The sequence below is a fragment of the Panthera onca genome, chromosome A3 (genome assembly GCF_046562875.1).
Source record: "Panthera onca isolate mPanOnc1 chromosome A3, mPanOnc1 haplotype 2, whole genome shotgun sequence".
Classification (NCBI taxonomy): Eukaryota; Metazoa; Chordata; class Mammalia; order Carnivora; family Felidae; genus Panthera; species Panthera onca.
This window is the reverse complement of record NC_138341.1, coordinates 104304385-104329191: the sequence shown is the minus strand read 5'-3', so window position 1 is coordinate 104329191 and position 24807 is coordinate 104304385. Positions and strand designations below refer to the sequence as shown.

Genomic DNA, 24807 nt, shown 5'->3' with positions numbered 1-24807 from the left:
ACAGTATTTGTTAATTATTATTGAAAACATTAATATTTCAAAATACCCTTTGGGTCAGGGAATCTTTAAGAAACAATGACTTCTACTTATTTCAATTAAAGGCATCCTTTATTTAATTCTTACAGTTCTGCTGGCTCTAAACGCCCCCTTGTAACTCTGCTTTCCTTCTTTCTTTTCCTAGGATTCTCTCTACAATAGCTTGCAATTAAAAACTTGAGCTTGGTTCTCAGGCCAGAGAGCCGGGTGTGCTGGGGGTGGGGGTGGGGTGTTTGTGTGTGTATGTGTGGTGGCAGGGGTGGGGGCAGTGCGTTGTTTTTCCGGACTCGAGACCAGGATTTTCCATCGCCTGAAAGAGGCCATCAAGTTTCAACATTGCGAGGCACGACTTCTAATCGCATCCTTCCCGGAAAAGTACAAACAGTTCCTCAGCCGAGGTCCCCCACCTCCCACGCGCTCCCCAGCTCTCCCTCCCTGCGGAAAGCCCCGCGACAGCCTCCCCAACACCTGTGAATCATCCGAGAGGCTGCCACCGCGGAACCATTTGCATACCCCACCACCCGCCCTCCCTCAGTGCCTAATACACAACAAAGGAGGACAGTTAGGATTATTGCTTTATGATTATTATTGTTAATCTCTCATATGACCAGCACAAGTAGCTTTTCTCTCCCACGCCTTTTTGAGCGGCCCCCAACCTAGCCTGGGTTTGCGCACTGAATGAACCACCAGAATTTTGTAGTGTCCCAGAGATCCTTGAATCCGCAGTCCTCCACACTCCCCTTGGAGGTCAGGGCGGTCCTATAAGGCGCGTATGCGACTCCGTGAACTATTCCTAAGAAACCCCAACATAAAACCCCAGGCTCCGGTTGCAAATTCAACCGAAAACAGCGTCATCGATTTTGCCCTTTATAAACAACTCTCAACTCCAAGGCTTGAACTCCAGCAAACCCACGCTGGTTGGGTTAACTACTTTTCCCTCCCCCGTCTCCCAATTCATTTTATATCTCCCAGAGATAATTGCTCTGACGTACTTTAAAATAACGTGTACGAGTCTGTCTCCCCAACTGACCACACTAATGCAAACTCCAAGCACTCGATGCTGCTTTGATAAAATGGAAGAATTCACTCATAAAAATAGCAGCCCACGTAGCCTGGCCATATATGGAGCTGGCAAGGGTTGACAGGGATGCCCCTTCCGAGCCGCTTCTTTAGAAAAAACAAATTGCAACTGAAATCTTCTCGACTCCCTCCCCCGCCCCCTTCTACTCCTCTGCCTTCCCCTCCCCTTCCATGACTCAATCAAAGACAACTCAGCAGGGAGAAAAATTATATATATATCACATGTTTATCGCATATATAACACACATATAATATATGCACAAACAGATACGTATGTACAGACACACGCACACACGCAGAATATCAGAAAACCAGTCGCGAGATAAATGTATTTGCCCGAGCCCGGGTGTTAAAATGGAGTCATAAGAATCGTCCCGTTCAGGTGTTTATAAAAGACTACAATACAAAGGTTTGCAGTAAAGCGCCCCAGGAGCTGAGTCAAGCAGTCCGCACATCTCGGCTCCTCCCCTCCCACCACCAGCTTCCATCCTCCCTCCGCCCTCCCCTCAACACACTTCCTCCCCGCCCCTCCTGAAGAGGGCTATTAAAAGCTGCTGACGTCAAAAGGGACGGCCATCTTTGATGAGGGCAGAGCTCACGTTGCATTGAAGACGAAACCTCGGGGAGGTCAGGCGCTGTCTCTCCTTCCCTCCCAGCCCGGCGGCTCCTCCACACTTGCGACCTGCAGGGGCCGGGCGAACACCACCCTCTGAAGAAGCCAAGGTAAGGAGCCTCCACCTCAGGTCGTGGTTCTGGTTTTGGATGGCTGCATACCCAGAGGGGACCACAGCCGCGGAGACCAAGTGAGCTTGAGCAAATACAAGTATTTGTGCACCTAGGGTGCGGTATTCCGTGTGTGCGCGTCGGGATAGCTCCTGTCTGGGGCTTTATAAAGTATTTTCGAGGTGAGCTGCTTAGGGAAGGGAGGAATGGGGACACTGCAGATGGAGCGATGGGGAGGAAGCGCAAGGATACGTACCGAATAATAACTTACTCTTTCGAAACAGTAGTGGGACTCTCTCTCTTCCATCTTGCGATGCAGTTTTCAGAGGTCTTTAGGCTGCTGGGTTTTTTTTTTTTTTTTTTTTTTCTGTAGACCAAAACAAACAAACCCTGCCGTTCTGACCCTGTTAGTTTGACTATTGTCGTTAAGGCGCTATTATCCAGGGAAGAATTAAGGAGAGGGCAGGTTGTGGGAGCTGGGGAGGCGAAAGGAGAAGGGGGAGTTCCCGCCCCGGGCTAGCTGAGCTGCAGCAGCGGCAGCAGCCTCCATGCCCCGCGGACTTGATTTATGCCGCCTGCTCCACGTCAACTGCAGGCTGGCGGGAGGCGGGCGGGTCGTGCTGTGTGGGAGGGCTCTGCGGAGGGCTGGCGGGGGTGGGCTCGCCTCGGGGACTGCGGCGGCCCGCAGTCAGCACCCTGGACAGCAATACCGAGGGACCGCACAGGCGCCCGCGACCTTTCAGCACCGCGGACAGCGGTCGGCAGCAGCGCCGCATCTACCTGCCGCAGAGATGCCTGGCCAGAGCTGGGTATTCAGGGCTGGAGGCCAAATTGCCTCTGTGAGACCCTGGTCTCACAGAGACTCCCTCATAGAGAACGCATAGTAGGTTAAAATTTTTTAAAAGGGGGGAAAAAATCCTTCCCATAGGACTCCTGTGCAGGTAGTTACCTGCTCCCATCCTCAGCTCCTGCATAGCTTCAAAAAAATAAGTCTACTTGTGGAAAATTTCATGTTACCTTTTACCCCTTTTTTAGGTAGGAAATAAACAAATTTAAAAAAAAATCTGCATTCATCCTCCAGTTGGATATCAAGGATTTTGTTTGTTTTTGTTTTTAACACAGAGTATATTTGTCTACAGACCGCGGGTGCACATGAATGAGGTATATATGAAGATGCCAACATGATCTGTTTACAAAAGTGATATATTTCCATATATATTTCTATTTGATAAAAAAATATATATATATGGGGGTAGAATCAACTTTAAGAAGAATCAACTTTAAAAATGAAACCCACTACCTCTTCCTTCTCCCCCATCCTTGTAATTAGGCATGAACAGAAGCACACACTCACACAAATACATCTCTGAGAAATATTATTGGTCCTGTAGGGTGTAGATTTAATCTCCTTGGCCATGGTTTCAGAGTGAGTGGAAGTGTTTCCTATGGACATTGGTTATCTCAGGCTGATAGTTTTTGATTTTGACATCATTAAGACTGGTTTTCCTCAGGAAAATGCAACTTTGTCCTTCAGGGTAATGCAGGTGTTAGATTGAAACCGGACTCTGACCTAAAGATCTACTGCAATTTCTATTATGGCACTGCGGGATTTTGCTGAGGCAGTGATAAGTACTTTAACCATTTTCTACTCTGAGGCTTGGGGCCTCTGAGTGAACACAAATTACCACAGGGATGTTTCCTGCTGTTTGATATAAATAAAATAGGCATAAAATGACCAGGAGCAAAACTGTGCTATTTGAATAATTGTTAAGTAAGAGTAACAGCGTCATATGTAAGAATATATGCAACGCATTAAAGACACGCTGTCATGATCCTTTGAAAAGCCTCACAATAAGATCTTGGATTGTTTTTGTTCGTCATAACTCTGATTATTTCTATACTAGAGCTGCTAAAATGCCCTGTCCATATAGATAAGATATTTTCATTCCCAGCTATTTATTGCCTAGTGTTTTTCAATTTTATAAATAACCATGTGTTTCCACGTAAATATATGTTGATCTATTACTATATATGGGTGTAAAATTAATTTTCAGGGGTATGTAACTGCATGGAGGAATTTTTTAACTCTGCAATCCGCAAACGAAATAAACAACTGTGTTTTAGTGATGGGAGGAGGGGAGAAAAAAAGGGTAGGAGGCTTTTAAAATGCTTTGACTTCATGCTGCATGTCCAGACAGCTCTGCGTAGTTGCGTCAAATGAAAAAGCCTAACGCTGCCAGAATTACGTGCTTGGACATTAGTAATTACTGCTGGGTTTGTTTGCTAGTGGAAGACTGGGGGGATGGGGGGTGGAGGTAGAAGACCGCAGTGAAGCTGGCAAAGGGCACGTATTTGGGAAGAAGTGGCGATGTGCACAATTATGGAGCTAATTCTAGAACAGCTTACTGAGAAATTAAAGAAAAACATAATTTAAGCATGAATTTAACATTTTTATTATTGATAAGGTTCAGGGGGGAAATGAAGAGATTTTCTATTTTAAGTTTAAAATTTTAAACATCCAGGGCAATACGGCAAGAAGAGGCAGGAACAGATGGACACAAGGATGTGCCAGGAAACATTCATGCAGACCCTCTGATGCTACCTACTTGTTTGTTCATTGGCATTTTCTGCATTATCACCTTGGCATTCAGAATACGAAACCATTTATAATCTCCTTAACCTCTCCATGGTAAAATCTCCCAAGAATTTACAAGTTTTTTCTACTCTGTTAAACATGTACGACCACACATACACAAACACAATAAATTGCCCCTTAATTAGCTTGACTAAAGACATTCCTAAACTCTAAGTGCTAACCCCAGATTGATGGTTATCAACCAGAAAACTGATATTTCTGCCAGTGGCACCTCTTTTCATAGCAGCCAGCCTTCAGCAGAACATGTAGGTTTTGATGATTAGTAGAAATGAGAGGTAACTTGAGAAAGAGGTTGAAAAAGGAGACATGAAGGATAAAAATAGATAAATCTGCTTTTTATATGATGCACTATGAATAAACTATTTTTCCCCCATTATGGAACTGCTTTTCAATTCTATAAAGGTAAGAAAATTGGTGTTGTCAGCCTCAGCGTAGATCCATTTCTGCAGTGTCACCCCTTGTCAGCAAGGACCAACCTAATAGGAAGATATTGACCAATCAGTGAGTACCAGATACATAAATGAACCCCATGGAGGATATAAAGTCTCATGTTTATATGGTCTTTGACCTCAATAAATTTAGCATGTAGTAATCTTAGTAAAAACAATAAACAATAAAATCAATAAATAATACCAGAATGAAAATATAATACAACAGTGGAAGAAAAATCATGAGGGAGTATATAATTATTTGCCAAGTGAATGTGACCAGAAATAAGGAAGGTAAATTCTGAGGAGGACATTGTTGCAGTGGACTCGAATGATCTGAGCAAGGAGGCAGGACTCCAGTTGGCTTTTGGAGGTTGGAGGAGAGATCTTCTCAGTAAAAGTTACAGCGTAGACAGAACTACAGGTAAGGTAAGCCCAAGTTATGGACAGCAAATGCCATCCATTTGAGTAGTGGGGAGCTTACGTTGAGGAATACACTGGAACAGAGACTTGATGGCTTCTATGGAAGGCCTTGAATATACCATGCTGGTAATTTGGTGTTTTATCATCTAAAGTTGATTTCAGAGCAGAAGCCGATATAATTAAGTAATCAGGTCCTTTTTAACATCTGAGAATTGCTATTCACAGATTGGATTATATAGTTCTTCCAGAAATAGAGGGGAGTAAATTGGTATAAAGGATGATTAATTAAAAGAAAAAAGAAGTAAGTCCTTATTGAGGCATCTTTTAAGATCCCTTTCAGGATATGAGTCCTGCCCAGAAGTTAATTGTAAGTTTCAAAATTTTCATTATTGACTAGAACAAATTATACAAGATGAGCACCTACCAGAGAGATTGAAAAGCAGGTCAGGAATCCAGGAATTAGAGGTACCAAGAAAGTACACTTGAATAATAAACCTGCAGAACACCCTCTCACACCTTCTGAGTATTCTGCATTGTCAAATACATTGGCTAGCTATATGAAAATAGGTGCCAGTTTTTCTGTGCATGTTTCAGGCAGCATGACGCACAGAACCAGCCCCAAGTGGCTAAAACTGAACAACAACAAAAGAGCTGTAGTAAAAATGTGGAAAACTGAGGTGAGGTAGACAGAATATAATATTTCTTTCCCTACTATCCTTGCTGACTTTGGCCGAGTACCCTCACTCCAGGGCTGGCTCAAGGTCTGAACTATACCTATTTCGTTTTTAATCTTGTGGTTACTACTTGCACAGCAGAGCTTCAGAATTCCAAATGCTGACAGAACTGCTGAATTGAAATTGTCAATGGCTTCATGTGGAGGAATAAGTGGTGGTTGCAGACATAGATCTTGTCGCTATTTCAATTCTTGCTCTGAAGTGTCAAGGGACTATCCTCATCTGTTCTTCACCAAAACACTGGCAGGAGAGACAGCCTTAGGATAATATGTTGATTTCCAAGCTGATTCCCTGGGGGAAATTTGGAAATAGTGACATTTCAGAGGTCAAACTGGTAGTTCTTAAACTGAATGCAGAGGGCCTTCCAAGTATCTGGTAAGAGGGAGGGAGGAGACACCATGTAGCATTGAGGAAACAGGACATGGTGAGTGGAGAAAGACTTTTGAAAAAAAAATTAGTTGTAAAGGGGGAAAGGGATTTCAGAGAAATTTCCAGAGAGTTCTAGCTGCAGCTTCAGAATTACGATCATTGCTATAACAATAATTGCTACACATTTCTGCATAATTTTCTTCACAAGGATTTCAGTGCACTTCACCCAATGTAAAAGTATAACCAGTTTCTGATTTCTAAATGAATAATGCAAGCCACAGTAATAATATGAGTTCATATATGATATTAGATAACATTTAGTAAACCATAGATCTGATTAAGAAGAACAGAGATACCCAAAGCAGTGATTCATCAGAATGGGCCTATCAGGGAGAAGAGTGAGCCACTAATTCTAAAAGCTTTTACCTGTACTAGTTCACTGAATCTTCATAACACCCCCGTAACCAGGGTACCATTATTATTTCTATTTTACAGATGAGGGAACTGAGGCAAAGAAAGGGTCAAAAACTTGCCTAAGATCACAGAGCAGAGCCAGGATTTAAAAGCAATCCCTCCGAGTCCAGAGACTAAGCTATTAACTATCTATTATACGACCTCTTGCATCATCCACATTTTTCATATTGGTCAGATCAGGCACAGAGAATGTATATGATTTCTTTTCCAATATCTTTTCCCCCTCAGTTGGGCCGCAGGGCATGATGTCAAGGATGCTTGCTGATCAGGAGCCAGGAGACCTGGTTCTAGCCCTGAAGTCTGCTTGTAATTTCCTGTTTTGGAATCACACTGTCTTTAAAAAAGTCACTCAACCACCATTGAAAGTCAGTTTGTTCATCTGTAGAATGACAGAACTGGAATAATATTTTCCAATATCCCAACCATTCAGAAGTTAATGAAATCAGTGCTGAAAACTCTGGGTAATAGGTCTGGGTCCAGTGACCTGTTGGTCTCAGCTGGCACTGCCTTAATATTGCTTCAGTACCTGATTTGACTCCCTCCCCCATTATAAGATTAATTTACATCCACAGCCTTGCTCCTCCTCAACCTCCCTCTCTCTCTCTCTCTCTCTCTCTCCCCCAATAATTTCTTTGACACCATTTTTCTGAAGCCTTTCCGGTCAGATTTCAGTAATCCTGGCCTTTTCCCCAAAGCCCTCATCTGAGCCATTGCTGTTGTGGGGATCTTCTTCCATCTCAATCAGATTTATTGCTGTCTGTCAGACTATTTCCTACAACCTGCTTAAACTTTTCATAATGCTTTTTCCAATCTAATTAGCTGGGTCCCCCCCCCCCCCCCCCCCCCCCCCCCGCCCTTTCTAGACCCCCTTTTGATGCTCTCCTGTGTCTGACTTAAAACAATTAGCTACTATTGTTTCATTTCTCCTCTCTCTTCCTCTGCCACTTAGAAAAAGAGAAATGGACACTTTTATGGGATCTGTGAACTCTTAAGTACTTAAAAAGTAACAATTCCATATGACCTGAATCACATGATGTTAGTAGCTAGCTGAAAAACTAATCAAATTTGAAGGATGGGCTAGGGGTGGGGAGGTAGAGTAACATTTCCAAAAAGCTTTGAGGTCAAGGGACAGGAGAAGGGGAAGCTTTAAAGCCTAGGCGATTTAAAGTTCAGAGGCTAGCAGCTGGCAGTACAACGTTTATTAATTAAACTCATAATCACATGTGAGTTAAAGTCCTGTGTTCCAGAAAAGCCATGTTCTCCTTGTTGCTACAATCCCATTCCTACTGCAATATTTCAGCATCTTTTTACTGAAGTAAAGCATGATATTACAAGAGGAGATCCTAACTGTTTTTCTTACCGCTGCTGACTCACAGAGGTTAGCCTCAGTAGTGATTAACTGATGATAAGAATTAATCTGTATCCCCAAAAGGAGACGGGGGGAAATCCTGTGTAAGGGTTCATGTTTCCTTTTAAATGCTTAACAGTCATTCTAGAGAAAGTCAAAGTGAATTGCAATGCCAGCACCAGATTGATGCTGAATGACAGCTGCACTAGGTTTATGGATTGTTTTCTGTGGTCATGGAAAAATATACATGATCCTCTTAGCTGGTAAAGGAAGCCAAATTCTGTTCCATGTGAAGGGGGAACTAGAACAACTCACTAATCTTTTCTTTTGCTTTTGGGTTTTTTTGTTGTTCTTGCTGTTGAACTGATTTGGTTCCTATTACCCAAACATGGCTAATTCTCCTGTCAGAAATTGAGACTGTTTGCACTTTCTGCTGACTCACCTCATCCATCTTCCAAAATGGTCCCTTTTATGCTTGAAGAGCAAGGTTATATTCCTGCTAAAATGGGAGGTTCTGCAAAATGACCATCTGGTCTCATCGCTTCCGGTATCCAAATAACACCAGTCACAGATTTTGAACTTGGGAGATGACTTTTCATGCCTGCAGGCTTGAGTGAGTGGCTTCTATTCTTTACTGATGGCAGCACATCAGAAAATGAAAGCCTTATAGGTACCCCCCTGGCCTCACCCCTATTTCAGAGAAATACCTCGAAATACCTCAGTATAGCTCTGAGAATTCTGCAAGTTGGACAGAATTCCTTTCCAATGGAGAATCTTAGACAAAATTGCTGATTTCCTTTCTTCATATTCATCTTTTGTACAATTTCAAAAAATAATGACTGAAAAATTGCAAAGCAGTCTATTTCTTAAATTTCTCTGCAGCTAGTCTGAGATTGGTCTGACAGCTAGCTAGAAGTAACTCACACTGAGGCTTCTCCATCAATAAACAGAAAGTAGAGGGAAGTAAATGCCTGTGAGTCTGCTAGGAAGACTATGTAATAGTCCTGTCAAGTGAATTTTTTATTTTAATGGGAAAGCCTATTGTAACTTCACTATAACACTAGAAATAGAGATAGCATTCCTGATTTAGGCCAGAGAAATTGCTGAACATATCCACTTTTTCCTGTTTCAAGATGACTATCCCTGTATTCCTCAAACATAATCAGCTGTCATTATGGCACTCTTAATTAATTAATTAATTCAACAAATATTTATTGAGTATCTGTCATTTACCAGGAAAACACTGTACTGATTACTATAGAGCAGTAAATTAAAAATGCATGTTTCAGCCCTCAGTGCATTTTTCTGGGCATCCCCTTTTGAGGTATTATTATTTTAGAAGACCTGTTTCACATGGTATCCCTTTTTGAATCTAAGATATTAACCCAACTTAGAAACGAACTTGGTTCTCTATTCAGTATATGCAATTGATTGAAGGTTTTTACTGAGTGATCAGTATCCAGAGAGAGATTGCTACATCATAAACAGAATATGTATTAAGAACCAGCCTCAGCCATCGAGGAATTTAGTAAATATCTAAGATATTCCCTTATGTAGATTTGTCTCTATTGACATGACAATCAACTAGGATATCACTAAAATTTTCTTTAAATGTGTGTCTGTATTCCTGTATCCCCATCTATTAGAACCTCTTCCTATATAGATCATTCCCGCCACTCATGGGGAAAACAGGTCAAGCTTTGAGGAACATGGTACCTCCTAGGCCGGAAAAAAACCTAGCCATGACTATAAAGTTCATGGAGCAGTACAAGAATAAGGTGACAGAGAAACAGCAGCATCTTTTTGATGACAGGACTTCCCAAGCCAATTCACTTCCCTCCTTTGAGAACTCTGTCTTGTTAAACAAGGTTCAATGATTCAGGATTGAGTAGAAGTGTGTGTTAGTCCCCCAACTTTTGCTTTTAGAAAGTTGCCTCTTCTTACCAATGAGCAATGCTCTCATCTCCCTTGTATGATTTATCACAGTGCTTTGTAATTACATATTTATGCATTTCTCTTCCTTAACAGACTATAAAAGTTTTTGAGAGCAAGGGCAATATGTTAACCATCTTTGAACCCTTGGTACCTGTAACAGTGCCTGTCACACACCAGGTATACAGGAAATGAATGGGAATACCAACTGCTCTTTTGCAGAGAAAAGAATTCTACCACTGTAAGTAATTCCTCCTTTTATTGACCAAATGTTACACTTAAAACAACTCGGGAAGGTTGATTCACCCTAAATGTTGGAATGAAGTTATGTCCCAAAGGAAGCATTTTTGTTCACCCCCTACTAGCTGCCAAATTTCAGCAAATAGTTATTTTTCGGACGTGCTTTTTTATCTCCTGTGAATCAGGGGTTAAAATGCTAATGAAGAATCAGGTGATGCTCAAGCAAAGCATTGATAAGAGCAGATTTATATTCAGAGATGAAAAACCATTGCCTGTGAGTGATTTAAGTCAGTTTCACATACAGAGCCAAGCTATTTGACATATATCAAATACACAGTTAAAAAAGAGAGAGGGGCAGAGAGAGAGGGAAACACAGAATCCAAAGCAGGCTCCATACTCTGAGCTGTCAGTACAGAGCCTGATGTGGGGCTTGAACTCACAAACCGTGAGATTGTGACCTGAGCCGAAGTCGGATGCTTAACCAACTGAGCCACCCAGGTGCCCTGAAAAAAGAGAGTTTTGATGCCGCTGTCCATTCCTACCAGAGTCACCAGGGGGATAGATTGGTGGCTTCAGCTAACTCTTATTTTCAGGGTCACATATTTGCTGCTTCTCTGTTAGAATGATGGCATAGGGTATACAAGAGCTCCATGTTGAGTTGTCTTCCCAGAAAATGTCCTCAGACACATCAGCTTCTAACTTTTCCTTTCACGTATCCAGTGTTCTCTTGCCTAGGGGAGAAAAATAAACTGAGGCATGACATGGTAAATCACTCCCATTTGTCTTTAAGAAAAAGCTGTTATCAACTAAGCATTGAATTTTGCATGTCTTTTTCCTAGTCCTTCTCATGAAACAAGTCTAAAACCTCTGGCCAGTTACCCTGTACCCTACTTCCTCCAACTGGGAACACAGATACCACTTGATAACAATAAGAAAAAAGTAACTGACTTATTGAATGATTGTGGTGTGGTGCACTAGACCTTTGGCATCCATTATCTCATTGAATCTCTATGGCAGCCTAAATTCTAAAAGAGTTTAGAAATCTTATCTCCGACTGCAAAGTCTGTGTTTTTTTACCAGCACCTTGTGAATTTTCCTATGAGTTTTCCCATGAGTTGCACGTAATCCATTGAGATCTTGTAACAGAAAGCATGCTCCTGACATGTAGAACATGAGTTAGCAAAATCCAAAGAACTCAGCCCTCTGGACTAAAAAGTCAAGTGAGAAATGTTGGTACGAGTAACCAGGAGAAACTAAGTATCTGGAGAAGCTCACTGAGTGCTGGATTGAGAGAGATGGTTGCGTACCTGGCCCATTTCTGCCACTTCAGTTTTATGACCCTGACCAACTTACGTAACCTGAACTGAGCCTCAGTTTGCACATCTGTAAAAAGCAAGCAATAAACTGCCATGCATATGTCACGTGGCTGTCATGGCACATAAAGGAGCTAAGGCTTGTGAAGTGCTATTCCCTCCACTAGTCTGGGAGCAAGGGAGGAACTGTTGTTATCATGTCTGTTAGCCGTCATTCAGCATACCAGATTTCCAGGGTTCTTTTTTGCAAGTTATGTGAAGGCCATTCTTTTCCTCTTTATAATGTTGAGTTTGCTTAAAGAAACAGGTCTTGGTATCGCATTATTTTTTAGCTTGAGCAGCATGCGTGATAAATTGGGAAAATGTGTCAACAGTCGGATTTTTCTGTTTGGGGGAGGATTTTTAAAAATGCTTCTGAATAGCATCTCTGCTTTCAAAGTGGCTTTGTGATTCTCAGAATAACGTCTGGAGACCAAAGAGGCTCAGTTATGGTTTAACGAAATGCTAGTCCCCTCTTGCTCAGTGCCTTGGGATTTAAGGCCCTTAAGGAGTTAAAAAGAGATGGTATGCAAAATTTCCTACTATTCTTTAGCTTGAGAAAAAGAAATTTGCTGTAAGCTATTTAGTGAATCATTTTTAAAGCTACATCTGTTGGCTTCATTTTGTATTCAGCTTTGTGTTAGATTGTTTGTTGGGGAGGGTTGGATTCCTTACTGAATACTGTGTGTCTGCATGTGTGTTTTTGTATGTGCACACAGTATACAGGCAGAGAGGTGCAAACACAGGCTCTCGCAGCCAGCCTTGTGTACAAGATTCCTACGTGTCTCACCTCATTGTCAAAACCTTTAGTTTTATTCATAAACCAATAAATAGAAAGCCTGCACAAGCAAATTATACGAACTGCAAAATGTATGCTCCTGAGTTGCCTTCAGAGAATGATTTCTTTTCAAAGTTGGAAAAGCCCCCCAAAACAACACTAACTGTGGCCATGACCTCAGATTCTGCTTTTTGGGAGAAGTCCTGTAAATCTAGGTCTATACAGAATAGGAGAGGTCTCTGTGAAAAATTTTTAAAACCATTATTGTGTTTTGAGGATCTACTATGTACTGGTTACTATATTATGGTCTATTGTAGCTAGTATTATATTTAATTTGTACAGGAACTTCCTAAGTGGTGGGTGTTATTTTCTATACTTGACTCAGAGAAGATACTGTTTGATCAAGGTCCTATCAAGGTGCTAAGTGCTGCCCCTTTCCTCTCCATGAACCAGTGGATACATAACCAGGAGTCAGTGCTTTTTGTTTTAGTCTGATTGGGGAAAAAATGGTTGGGACCAACAGCCAGAATCAGACTAGTTCTGCTCCAAGTCTAGGCATTGGGACCCACCAAAGGAGAAAGGGCTGCAGAGATATGCGAAGTCAGACAGAACAGCTAGAGTACCTAAGATCCTCCCTCCCTCCTCCACCCATCCACCCCAAAGCACAGAACCTTTCTCAGGAGGTTTGCAGCTTGGAGGAGCAGAAAATGCAATCTTGCTATGAGCAGGCAGATCTGAGAGAAAACAAAAAACAAGTTGGCAAGGAGGAGGCTGGGAGCTAGGATTGCTCACTGCTTATTTCGTTATCTTGCGGAGTACTTAAGCTGGGGTGGGAGGGGCAAATAAAGGAAGGGTTGGAAGGGATGATAGAAGCTATCTTCCCAGTACTGGTCTTCCCAAAGAGTAGAGACTCCCATTTTAAGGGACAAGGTAGGAATTGATGAATCTTTGAGCATCAGAAAACGATTCCTCCTTCTTCCACACAGCTAATAAGAGAGAGAACTTGGATTTGAATTTAAGATCCTAAGTGCAATATTACTGATCTTCCACAATCAGTGACTCATTACTCTAGGACATTGGTTCTTAGACTATGGACATTAGACCAGCAGCATCAGCATCACCTAAGAGTCTGGCAAAAATGCAGTTCTCAGGCTGTACCCCAAACTTGCAGAATCTGAAACTCCAGTGGAATGGGGAGGGACAGAGTCTGTGTTTTCATCACCTCCAGGTGATTCTGAGATAGGCTTAAGTTTGAGAACCAATGTCCTAGAGATCTTAGTAGCTCCTTCAAATGTTCACATTCATCTTAAACTGGGTCTGATGGGGCTGAGGTGTTTCCACTGTTCTCTACCTCACAAAAGCAGTGACCAGTTACTTAGAGAAGAACTATCCTGGGCCACTGGACCAAAGTCTCTACTCACCCTCTGACTTAGTAATAAAGATGCTGTTATTCATGAGAATGAATTTGAAGGATGAGGAAGGTGAGTGTCCACAGCATGAGGATAGGGGTCTTGGGCAGGGGACAGAGGGCTCCTTCGTTATACTTCTCTCCCCCTGTAACAATGGCTCAATCTCTGGCTCCAAGAATCTTCCTCCAAAAACTTAGCAAAATTTAAAATCTCACGAAATGACAGGACAGCCCCTTTCTTCTTTCTGCTGTGTCAGCCTGCAGCCTCTGAAGGATACCAGAGAGGAAAATGTATCCACTCTGCAAAGGATAAAGCAGTTCCCATTGCTCCTCTTTTGGGCCCCACCATGAACTGTCCTGGTACAGGGAGGGGACCTGTCCCCTTTCCACACAGCCATGCAATTTCTTATTTTCTCCTCTGGATCACAGCACGAACTGCCTTGGAGAAAGGATCCTGATGGCTCATATCACCCCTTCTTTTCTGCCCTCCTCTCATTTGGGGAGAATCACACATTTGGGTTTCTTGGGCAAACCTTACAAATGGCATTGTTGAAAAATGACAAATGACCAGGCCCAGAAATAAATTACTTACCAAAGCTGCATGGTGAGAGCTGCATCTGGGACTCCTGACTCACAGTTCAGTGCTGCTGCTCTTGCCCTGGGCTGCCTTGACGCTACTGCCTCCAACTCTTTCAAATTTCCTCTCCAGCACAAGTCCACACTCCAATCTGGAAATCTCTCGGTCTGCTGTTACCCTCAGAGATCTTTGGCCTCAAATAGTGACCCAACAACTGTAAAAGCAAAGTAGGAACATTCCTGTGATTCCGAGCTGCCAACAGAGCTTCCTGAAAAGGTTGACGATATTGCTTATGTCCGTTTGGTTTTGCACATGACAAAACCCAAAGGTAAATGGTTTAGGCTAAAATGCAGATGAATTGGCTCAAAGAATGTGAATAAATGTTGAACAGCCAAGCCATGGGAAGGACAGAGAGGTGTTCAAACACTATCAAGGCTCTTGCTTTGCCTTCTGTCACTGCTTCTTTCTGTACATTGACTTTACTTTCTCTTGTTAAAACACCAGTTCCTCCTTCCACATACCAGAAATATCATCACCCAGTTTGTGCTTCCTACACATCCACTATGGAAAGGCACTGCCATTTGTTTTCTGTACCCCCTGTTCAAAAATCTCAGGGAAAGACTCTGGTCTAGCTTGGGCCAGGTGCCCAGCTTATACCAATGCGTTGTGAATGTGGAGTGTTATGGAAGTGTATGACTTATATACTGGGACCACACAATTTGACTGGGGGAAGTACCAGTTTCTTAGCAGACATAATAAGCCATATTATGTGTCCTATATACACAAGCATACTTTATCAGGTCACTTACCAAATAGTTGTATTAATTCAACCTGTTAAGTGTTTAATGACACTTGTTTCTTTTTTTCAAATTGTTCCCCCCACTATGACCTAATTTTTTTAATTTTATTTTTTATTTTTTAAAATTTACATCCAAATTAGTTAGCATATAGTGCAACAATGATTTCAGGAGTAGATTCCTTAGTGCCCCTTACCCATTTAGCCTGTCCCCCCCCCCCCCCTTCCACAACCCCTCCAGTAACCCTCAGTTCACTATGACTTAATTTTTAAAACTTCATGGCAGCTCTGGAAGGAAAGATGGTAAAAGAAAAAAAAAAACAACAACCATTTTTCAGATGTAAAAACTGGAGCCTAAGAATTTGACTGCCCTGGAAAAGGCAGTCAAATTAGTCGAAGGTAGAGCTGGCTCAAGGATGAAGGTTGGCCAGATGTCTAGTTCTGCTCTTAATTCGTGGATGGCAAACTAATGGCCCCTAGGCTTACTACTATCCAGAAACTTACTTTATTTGGCCAATGCTGGATTTGCAGATATCTTAAACATGAATGCCTTAAAGCAGGGTATTTCCTCTCCAATTTGCCATAGAGCCTAACACTACATGTCTTTATATACCTAGTTCAATCCACATAGCTTTATTATCTTCCCGACCCCTGTAGATATTTGAGTTTGCGTCTGCTGCATACCAAAGTTATGGCATTCTTGTAGTTCTGTACTGTGCCACAATCAACCACAGGTAGAAGTTTCTTGGGTTATTTTGCCATAGTTTTTCCCTTCAGATGTCTTCATAATTTATGTCAATATTTTGAGAGACGAGATTGGGCAAATAAATTGCACATAAATAAGACCAACCAATTTTTTTTTTCATCTGAATAGAATCAGCTTTTTGTTTTTCTCATTGACCCTGCTGACAGTCTGGTGATGCCTATGAATCCCTTCGCAGAGTGACATTTTTTAATGTATAAAATAAAATACATAAAATTTCATATGAAACAAATTGTATTGAAATACAGTTATGAAAATATTTTTAAAATTTGTGATATAGTCCTATATAGTCTTTTAAAAATTGCACCATTAAATAGCAGTATTTGGTGGTGAGTCTAATAATGACCACAATTTAAAAGTGGTGATGAGAATACATATTTTGAGAAAGATGTAACAATTGTGCAGTGATATGAAAACATCTGATATTTCTACTGGTGCTGCATCAGGCTCAGGCCCCCCTTTAGCCCTCCCGGTGTGGGGGTGGGAGGAAGCCAGTGGAGAGAAAGGAAGGGTAGATCTACATGTCATGTGGGCACAAGTGTTATCTGGGGTTCCCTGAAGAAGTTGTTTCTTGTTATGTAACAAATTACCCCAAAACTTAGTGGCCTAAAACAGCAATTTCTTATTGCTCATGGGCCTTTGGGTTAATTAGGTGGTTCTTCAGTCAGCTGATAAATTGGGGTCTTGTTGGTCTGTAATGTCCTCACTTCTATGAATGGTGGTTGGTAATGGCTGCTGATTAGGGTGATGGGTGACTAGACCACATATCTTTCATCATCCAAAAACAGCGAAAAAGGACGAGCACCAATGTATGAGCACTTTTCAAGTCTGTTTAGGCCACATTTGCTATTGTCCCATTGGCCAAAGTAAGTCTCATGGCTAAGTACAGAGTCAGTATGGGTGGGGGCCACCCAAAATTATGGATATTGAGAGAGGAATTATTACAACCATTTTTGCAAAATTGTCTACCACAACCCCCACCAAACTTGGGAGCCTGAGTCAGAGAAAGCTCTTCCATCTGTCACAGGCTGAGCACTAGGCTCTCCCTGTCCATCCTGGAGCTACATAACTTCCACTACATTCCATAAACCAGGGAACTTAGGCATAGATTATTATTACCCTGCCAAAGTTAGAGCCCTTGGGGTTAAGTTTTGGATATCCTTGGGTCAAGAAGGCACCTGAAACATCTCGCTGCATCTCTCCAAGTTAACTAAACAATCACAGACCCAGATGTCTGGTAAATTCAGGGGGTAGTCAAAAGGAAAATGTTCTCTAAACATTGAGGATCTGAATTCAAACTGGAAAAAACACATCACCTTTTTGTTGTTTTGCGATGACATTTCTTTATCTGAAATTTCTCCTGGGCTTGCCTTGGCGAGGACAGTTGTATTTGAAGTTTTTTTCTTTTTCTTTCCAGAAACCCTCCCCTATTTAAGCAAACGCCACTTTCTCCTCTAATTGCAAGAGCTCCCCATAATGGTAGAAACAATTCTCAGCCAGCCCTCTGCCCAATGAGAGATTTGGAAATGGGAACCCAAGGGAGGAGGCAGTGGAAAAAACCCTGAAGGCTTTTCAACTGTGCTGCTGCGTCATGGAAAAGAAGCCAGGCACCTGCCTTGGTGCCTCACAGCAGGCCCCACCAGAGCCTTGTCTTAGTCATTCCATAGATGAGCAGGGGGTGTCTGACTCACCCAGCTGTCTAGTCCGGCACTTCAAAGAGCATTCTGAGTCCTGCTCTCAGTCCTTTTCTCAGCTCACTTTAGGTATTAGATGGCAGACTCCTGAGGATCAGACCTGGAGCAGAACTGTTCACTCTTTCAGATCCTGCACCAGCTTCCTTACTGAGCTCCCTCCCCTGCCAAAAAAAAAATTTAAAGGTTTCTAAATTCTTCAGTCAGAATGCTATCTTAAGTTGGGTCCTCCCAGAAGCAGAAGGTGAGGAAGGATGTGAGTGCACATATTTTACTTGGGAGGTGATCCTAGGGATTACAGGTAGGTGAGCAGGGATGAGGAGGAAGAATGAGGAGGAAGCCAATGCAAGGAGCATTAGTGAGCAGATTACCAGCTGTTGGAGCTCAGGCCTGAATTGCTTTGTTTGAAGGGCAAGGAATCTGGAGTATTTGTGAACCAGCTCCCAGCCTTCAGTGGCTAAGGGCCATTCCCAGGGGTATAAACTTGCATCCAGCCCTATAGAAGACCAAGCCTACTCCAGAGACTAGAGAAATCCCCCTGACAGTGAGTCATAGCTTGAGTAGAGAACCTTAGGATGTACAGGAAAGGTGGGTGCCAAGGAGATACAGGTGGAGCATTAAGAATGGCTCCTCCAATTTTGCAGACTGTCATCTCCAGACACCCCAAGCTTCACAATACCTGTCTCCAGCTTTGGCCCATTAATGGTTTAGTCCTGTGTTTGTTCAACACCTATTCATTGGGCTCCTGCTGGGTACCATTTATTTGGCATCAATGTGCTATGCAGTAAACTAAGGTTTTTGCATACATCATCTCATTTGATTCCCATGACAACCTGCGAGGAGGTATTATTAGTTTCATTTTACAGATGAGAAATCTGAGTTGCAGTGAGGTTAAATAAATTACCTTAAGTCCCTCAGCTTGAAAACGGCAGAGCTGAGATTCCCATCCTGGTCCACCTTCAGGTCTCAGCTCCATCCAGTATATCCCCCACCCAGTCAGGTCAGGAGACCATTCTGCTGATTTGAGAGAAGGCTCAACCACACCCAGCCCCTGTACCACCATTTTCCAGAATCCTTCCCCTCTCCCCTCTTTGTCCTGTTCTTTTATATCTTGTTCTCAAGCTGGCTCCAGGGAATTAACCCCTGCCTCTTTGGTGTTCCAAATCCTCTCTCAGGGCAGTGGGCTGTCCCTCCCATCCTCCAAGCCCCCTGACCCTGGGCACGATGACCTCTTTCTCCAACCTCATCACATCTTTGACTCTCTAGGTCCTTAAACACGCAACTCACACCCACTCATGATCTGTCCTCCTCCAACCAGTATCCATCAAGCACTTTGGCAGGTTTTGCTGCTTCTGGTATCCTGCTGAAGGGATCAGAGAACCCTCTCTTCATGACATCTTGTGACTTTAGGGCTAATTTCACCCGTGGGCCCCAAGCAAACAGGCACCAAATGGTTTGTTTTTGAGCAAAAATGCAAGTCCCAATTTACTGTTGTTAATATTTTAAAAATAAAATGGCATGAGGTGAGGACCGGGAGAGGGAATAATTAATTCCAGCTTGCCAGCGGGGGGTGAGAGGAAGGCATCAGCTCTCACAGTCTCTGGAGGACACCCTACGGTAAACACAGAGCTTCAGCTTCCAGGTGGCAAAGAAATATAAAGGGGGCAGGTGGGGTGCAGAACAACACTGCACAGCACCATTTTCAGGATAATATGTCTGGCTTCATGAACACATCCCATCATTTTGAAAAACAGTGTCAGTAGAGCACCAGTGCCAATACCACGTCTGGTGCTTCAGAGCCAGTATTGGTGAGTGGCCTGTTCTCTCCACCTCTCCAGACAGTCAAGTTGGAAATGTGAGAAGTGAAACAATAGGGCTGAGGCCTGTGATGGAAAATGGCATGTTGTAGATCAGTGAGTGCAAACATTATACCAAGGGTCCAACTAGACCATGTAAATGACAAAATCCAAAGTGTTTTAGCAGAGAACGAAGAGTAGGGGCCTTTGGTCACTCAAGACCTAGTTTTGAACCCCATCTTGGATCCTACCTCTCGAGGCACTTTGGAACCCCGCAGTGTGCTGTGCTGTGTGTAGGTTACATCGTAGCATCAGGGGAGCTCAAGATGGAAGAAATGTTGGGAAGCATCCAACCCCAAACTCTCACTCATAAATAAAGATACTGTTGTGACTTTGTTAAATTAACCCTTGTTAAGTAGAGTCCCCACGCTGCACCACAATACCCATGAGGCTTCCCTAAGTGGAGGAGCAGAGGGAGACTGGAGCGGGTAGAAGCCCTCTGATTTCAGGAGGCAGCACCGGGAATGCACCAAGGCCTTTCTAGAACCCAGATGCATTTCTTATTTATTGCTGTGTTAACACTATTACTGCAAAACCAGAGGCTGCAACAGCACACATTTATTATCTCACAGTTTCCATGGGTCATCAGTCTGGGCATGACGTGGCAGAGCTCTCTGCTCAGGTTCTTACAAGCTACTGGGGCTGCATTCTTTTATTTATTTATTTATTTATAAGTCTTTATTATTATTATTATTATTAATTTTTTAATTTAATTTTTTAAATTAGTTAGCATATAGTTAGCATATAGTGCCACAATGATTTCAGGAGTAGATTCCTTAGTGCCCCTACCCATTTAGCCCATCCCCCCTCCCACATCCCCTCCAGTAACCCTCTGTTTGTTCTTCATATTTAAGAGTCTCTTCTGTTTTGTCCCCCTCCCTGTTTTTATATTATTTTTCTTTCCCTTCCCTTATGTTCATCTGTTCTGTGTCTTAAAGTCCTCACATGAGTGAAGTCATATGATATTTGTCTTTCTCTGACTAATTTCGCTTAGCATAATACCCTCTGGCTGCATTCTTATCTGGAGCCTGAGGTCCCCTTCCAAGCTCATTCAGGTTGTTGGCAGAATTCAATTTCTTGCATCCTAGGGCTGAGAGCCCAGTTACCTGAGAGCTCTCAGACAGGAACCATCCTCAGTTCCTTACCGCACTGCCCCTGACAGGCCCTCTAACAACATTGCAGTTTACTTCTTCAAGGCTGGCAGCAGAATGTTTTTGAGAGGGACCAGCACCTTCTTTTCAGGGCTTTCACCTGATCAGGGCAGGCCCATGCCCAGATAATCTCCTTTTCAATAGTCTCAAAATCAACAGTTTGGGGACCTTAATTACACATGTAGAATCCCTTTACCTTTTCCATATAATATAACCTAATTACAGAGTGACATCTTGTCATATTCACAGATGCCACCCACACTCAGTGGGAGGAGATTCCACACAGAGCCTGTGTGCCAGGCATGGGAATTGTGACAGTCATCTCAGAATTCTGCCTCCCACACTAGGGAATACCCAATTCTTCCTTCAACCATCCACATACTTCTACTCTAGAGAGCACCTGGATCCACATCACACGGTCAGGGGCCTCCCAAATGGCCATTTCTCAGCGGCCAGGCCTCATTCTGAACTGGGTAGTTTTGATATTTGCAGACCTGCCTGCTGGCCTGTGTTGGGGCCTGCGTGCATTTTCCTGACATTGATTGCCTCAATCCACAATCATCGTTCCAGAAGAGATGAGGCTTACGGAGTCCTGGAAGAGCAGGCAGGGGGCCCTAGAGGATTTGACTTTCAGTGTTTGCTGTTAGCATCCTGCAGAGTGATGCCAATGGCTCCGATCACTCTGTGGGGCCAGCAATCACTGCAGGTTTTGGGGAGGGGAGGTTCCTGGCATGAGCTATGAAAATGCCTCTGGGAAGTAGCTGCTGGGGGTAATAGGGACGTCGTGCAGCCTCGCTGAGCTTCCACAGAGCCACTCAAGAGTTCTTCCACCCCGCTCATGGGAGGTCAGTGTGACTGTGGGGCTCTTAGCATACTGAACCCTGCCAAAGCCAGACTGCTTTGAGCCAGAAAGAGCAGTGGGGGCCTTGGCTAGAAAGACAGGGATCGAGATGGACCTCAAGGGGCAGGCTGGCAGAGGAGGTACAATCAGGACAAGGGTGGTCTCTTCATTCAGTGACCTACAGGTAGCCTGGAACTGCCTCCTGGGCCTCAGAGGGCATTGGGTGGGTTGAACCCTGTGGATCCTCATCACTCAGAGTTAGAGCCCATAGCATCAATTCTCCCTGCCTCCTCCTGGCATTCACCACATATTTACTGAGCATCTATTACACACCTCATGCTGCTATAGGTACTGGGAAAACAGGGGTGAACGTCAGGCAAGAACTTCTCTCGTGGAAATACCATTTTAGTGGGAGGAGACAAATAGTGAACAAACAGATAGACACTGCAGTATCAGATGGGGCCAGAGGCTAAGCAGGAGGTTGGAGTGGGTTGTGGGGGTAACATGAGACTGAGGTAGGGGGGACCCCTCTTAGGAGATGGGAGTTAAGCTGCAGATGAGAAGGGACCCATCATGGTGGGGAGAGTATTTCAGAAGGTTGGCGCAAAGCCCTGAGACAAGAGCAAAGCTGACGTGTTTGTGCATCTGGGGAACCAGCGCACCTGCCAGGAAAGAGTAACAAGGATCTGGACAGGGCACCTCCGGCATCCATTACCATTACAGTAGCCATGACTTTCTTGGCTGAGGAGGGGACATGACCAGGCTATGAAGCACTCTGCTGCAAGAAAACACTAGTCCCCCAATTTTTAAAATAAATTAAATGAGCTAACATGGGAGGTCTGTTATAAGAGGAAGCTCTCATTGCCCACAGGTTCTTGTCAAAAAATCTTTAAGCAGTCAGCTCCCACTATGCACCTAAAATAGGAATTGATTTACTGGTGTTCCATTCACCCAGCCTCTCAGGAATAAATTCAGTGCATGCTGGAAGGTGTCAAAAAACCAAACTGCATACTAAATAAAACAAAGTAGAGAGATGAGTGTATTGCAAGGCTTTTGATTTGCAAACCAGGAAAACCAAGGCTGTGGGCACAGTGAGTTCCAAGTTGCTCACAGACTAAGGAGTTTTTGTAGGATAAATACAGACGTTATTTAGTTTTTTCAGCTGATTGGTTGCATAGTGGTCTTCTTTCTTGTCTGGATCGGGGTAGCTGAGTCAGGGAAACAATGAGTCCAGAGATGGCATGGATAGACTTGGAGTTTTGGGGATTGGCTGAGTCCTCTGCTGATTTCAGAGAAGAACTGTAAATTCCTATAAGGGTAGGTTATGTTTCCTTAATGCACCTGTTAACCATATCCATTTTGTCCTTGACATAAGTAACTCCATTTTACTGTGGTTCTACAAAGGTTATATCTGAATATCTGTTTTGCTAACCTAAAAGAACATTAGGATTAGGTCCTAACCAGTACCTTAGAGTCTCCCACCAGAGAGATCTAAATGTGTTTCTGAGAGTAAATATGAGAGTATATGTGGCCTATTCTCAAGGAGTGTGGTTCTGGGAAGAACCACTGCACTGTGATAGCAGAGAAGGAACCAGTAGGTCAGAAGTAGGGCCATCTTAACACAGCTGTCCCTTGTGACTTTACTTAAAAACTGGCTTTACCGCTCAACTGTGTAGCTCTTGAGAATGTAGATCACTGGGGGATACCTGGGTGGCTCAGTCCATTAAGCATCAGACTTCAGCTCAGGTCATGATCTCATGGCTCATGAGTTCGAGCCCCACATTGGTCTCTGTGCTGACAGCTCAGAGCCTGAAGCCTGCTTCGGATTCTGTGTCTCCCTCTCTCTCTGCCATTCCCCTGCTTGTGCTCTGTCTCTCAAAAATAAGTAAACATTAAAAATAAAATTAAAAAAAAGAATGTAGATCAGTGGTTTCCAAAACCTCTCTGCACATCAGAATTGCCTAGGGTCTTATAAAAATTCCCAAACCCAGGCCATATCTTAAACCAATGTAATGACAATTCCTGGGGGTGTTTTAAATAAACTTTTTATTTTGGAATAATTTTAGATTTGCAGAAAAGTTGTGAAGATAGCATACGTCTCCCCTCACAGAATCTATACCCCTCATCCAATTTCCCCCATGGTTATCATCTTACATTATTGTGGTACATTTGTCACAACTAGGAAATTGACCTTAGTCCATTACTATTAAACTCCAAATTGTATGTGGATCCCACCAGATTTTCTATTAATGTTCTCTTCCTATTCCACGGTCCAATCCAGGGACCACATTGCATTTAGTTGTGTCTCCCCTGTCTCCTTTCTGTGACAGTTTTCCCTCTTTCTTTGTTTTTTGTGACCTTGATAATCTTGAGGAGCATTGGCCAGGTACCCAATCTGGGTTTGTCTGTTGTTCTTATCATTAGACTGGGGTTATGGGTTTTGAGAAAGAACATGGCAAAAGCGAAGTGCCCTACTCATCACCTCATGTCAGGACGTATAGCAAATCCCTATGACCTCACTGGTGATGTTACACTTGACTATTCACCCAAGGTAGTGTTTGCCAGGTGACACCACTGTGAAGTTACTATTTTTCCCTTCTCATCTTTGGATGAGACTCTAATCTTTGGAAACGTGACACTGAGTCTAGCCCACCATCAAGATGTGTGTGTATGTGTATGAAGGGAATTGGTAATCAAGCCCTACCTGCAGGCAAAAATCTGAAGGGCACATTTTCATGGCCACCATACTGTCCTAATTTCTTTGCTTTGTTCCCAGTCACTACAGTGCAAGCTTTCTCAGATGGTCCAGGACTTGCCATGTTCCTCCAGCCCACTGGGAATGAACCAGCACTCCCTGGCTGTATTACCTCGGGCAGGTTATTAGTCCCCTGCCTCAGTTTCCTCATCTGACAAATGGGTGTCAATAGAGTATCTATCTCTAAGAGTTATTGAAAAGATTAGTTACATAATGAATATAAAGTTGTGACTGTCCTGCTGGGCATAGAGCAAACCTGCCATAAGTGTTAACTACCAATAGTGGTAATAGTACTAGTAATGCCTTCCCTCCTCCCACCTTGTGTACAGGTATGTAGCATACCTCAGTGACACAAACCAATAAGTTGGAACTTACATATGAGGACATATTAAACAA

At 43.1% G+C, this 24807-nt stretch overlaps 1 protein-coding gene across 3 annotated transcripts in view; it reads left to right on the top strand.

Annotated features, from left to right (window-relative positions):
- Nucleotides 1-1690: 1690 nt before the first annotated feature.
- Nucleotides 1691-24807, top strand: part of SNAP25 (synaptosome associated protein 25) — an 85727-nt gene continuing 62610 nt past the window's right edge. Inside the window, exons 1-2 of one of the 3 annotated variants that reach the window (XM_060612052.3) lie at nucleotides 1697-1839; nucleotides 10300-10444. The gene's annotated coding sequence lies outside the window, so the exon portion shown is untranslated. Of the gene's footprint in view, nucleotides 1840-10299; nucleotides 10445-24807 lie in introns of all 3 variants that reach the window. The other 2 variants (XM_060612056.3, XM_060612044.3) reach the window with 2 other exon arrangements.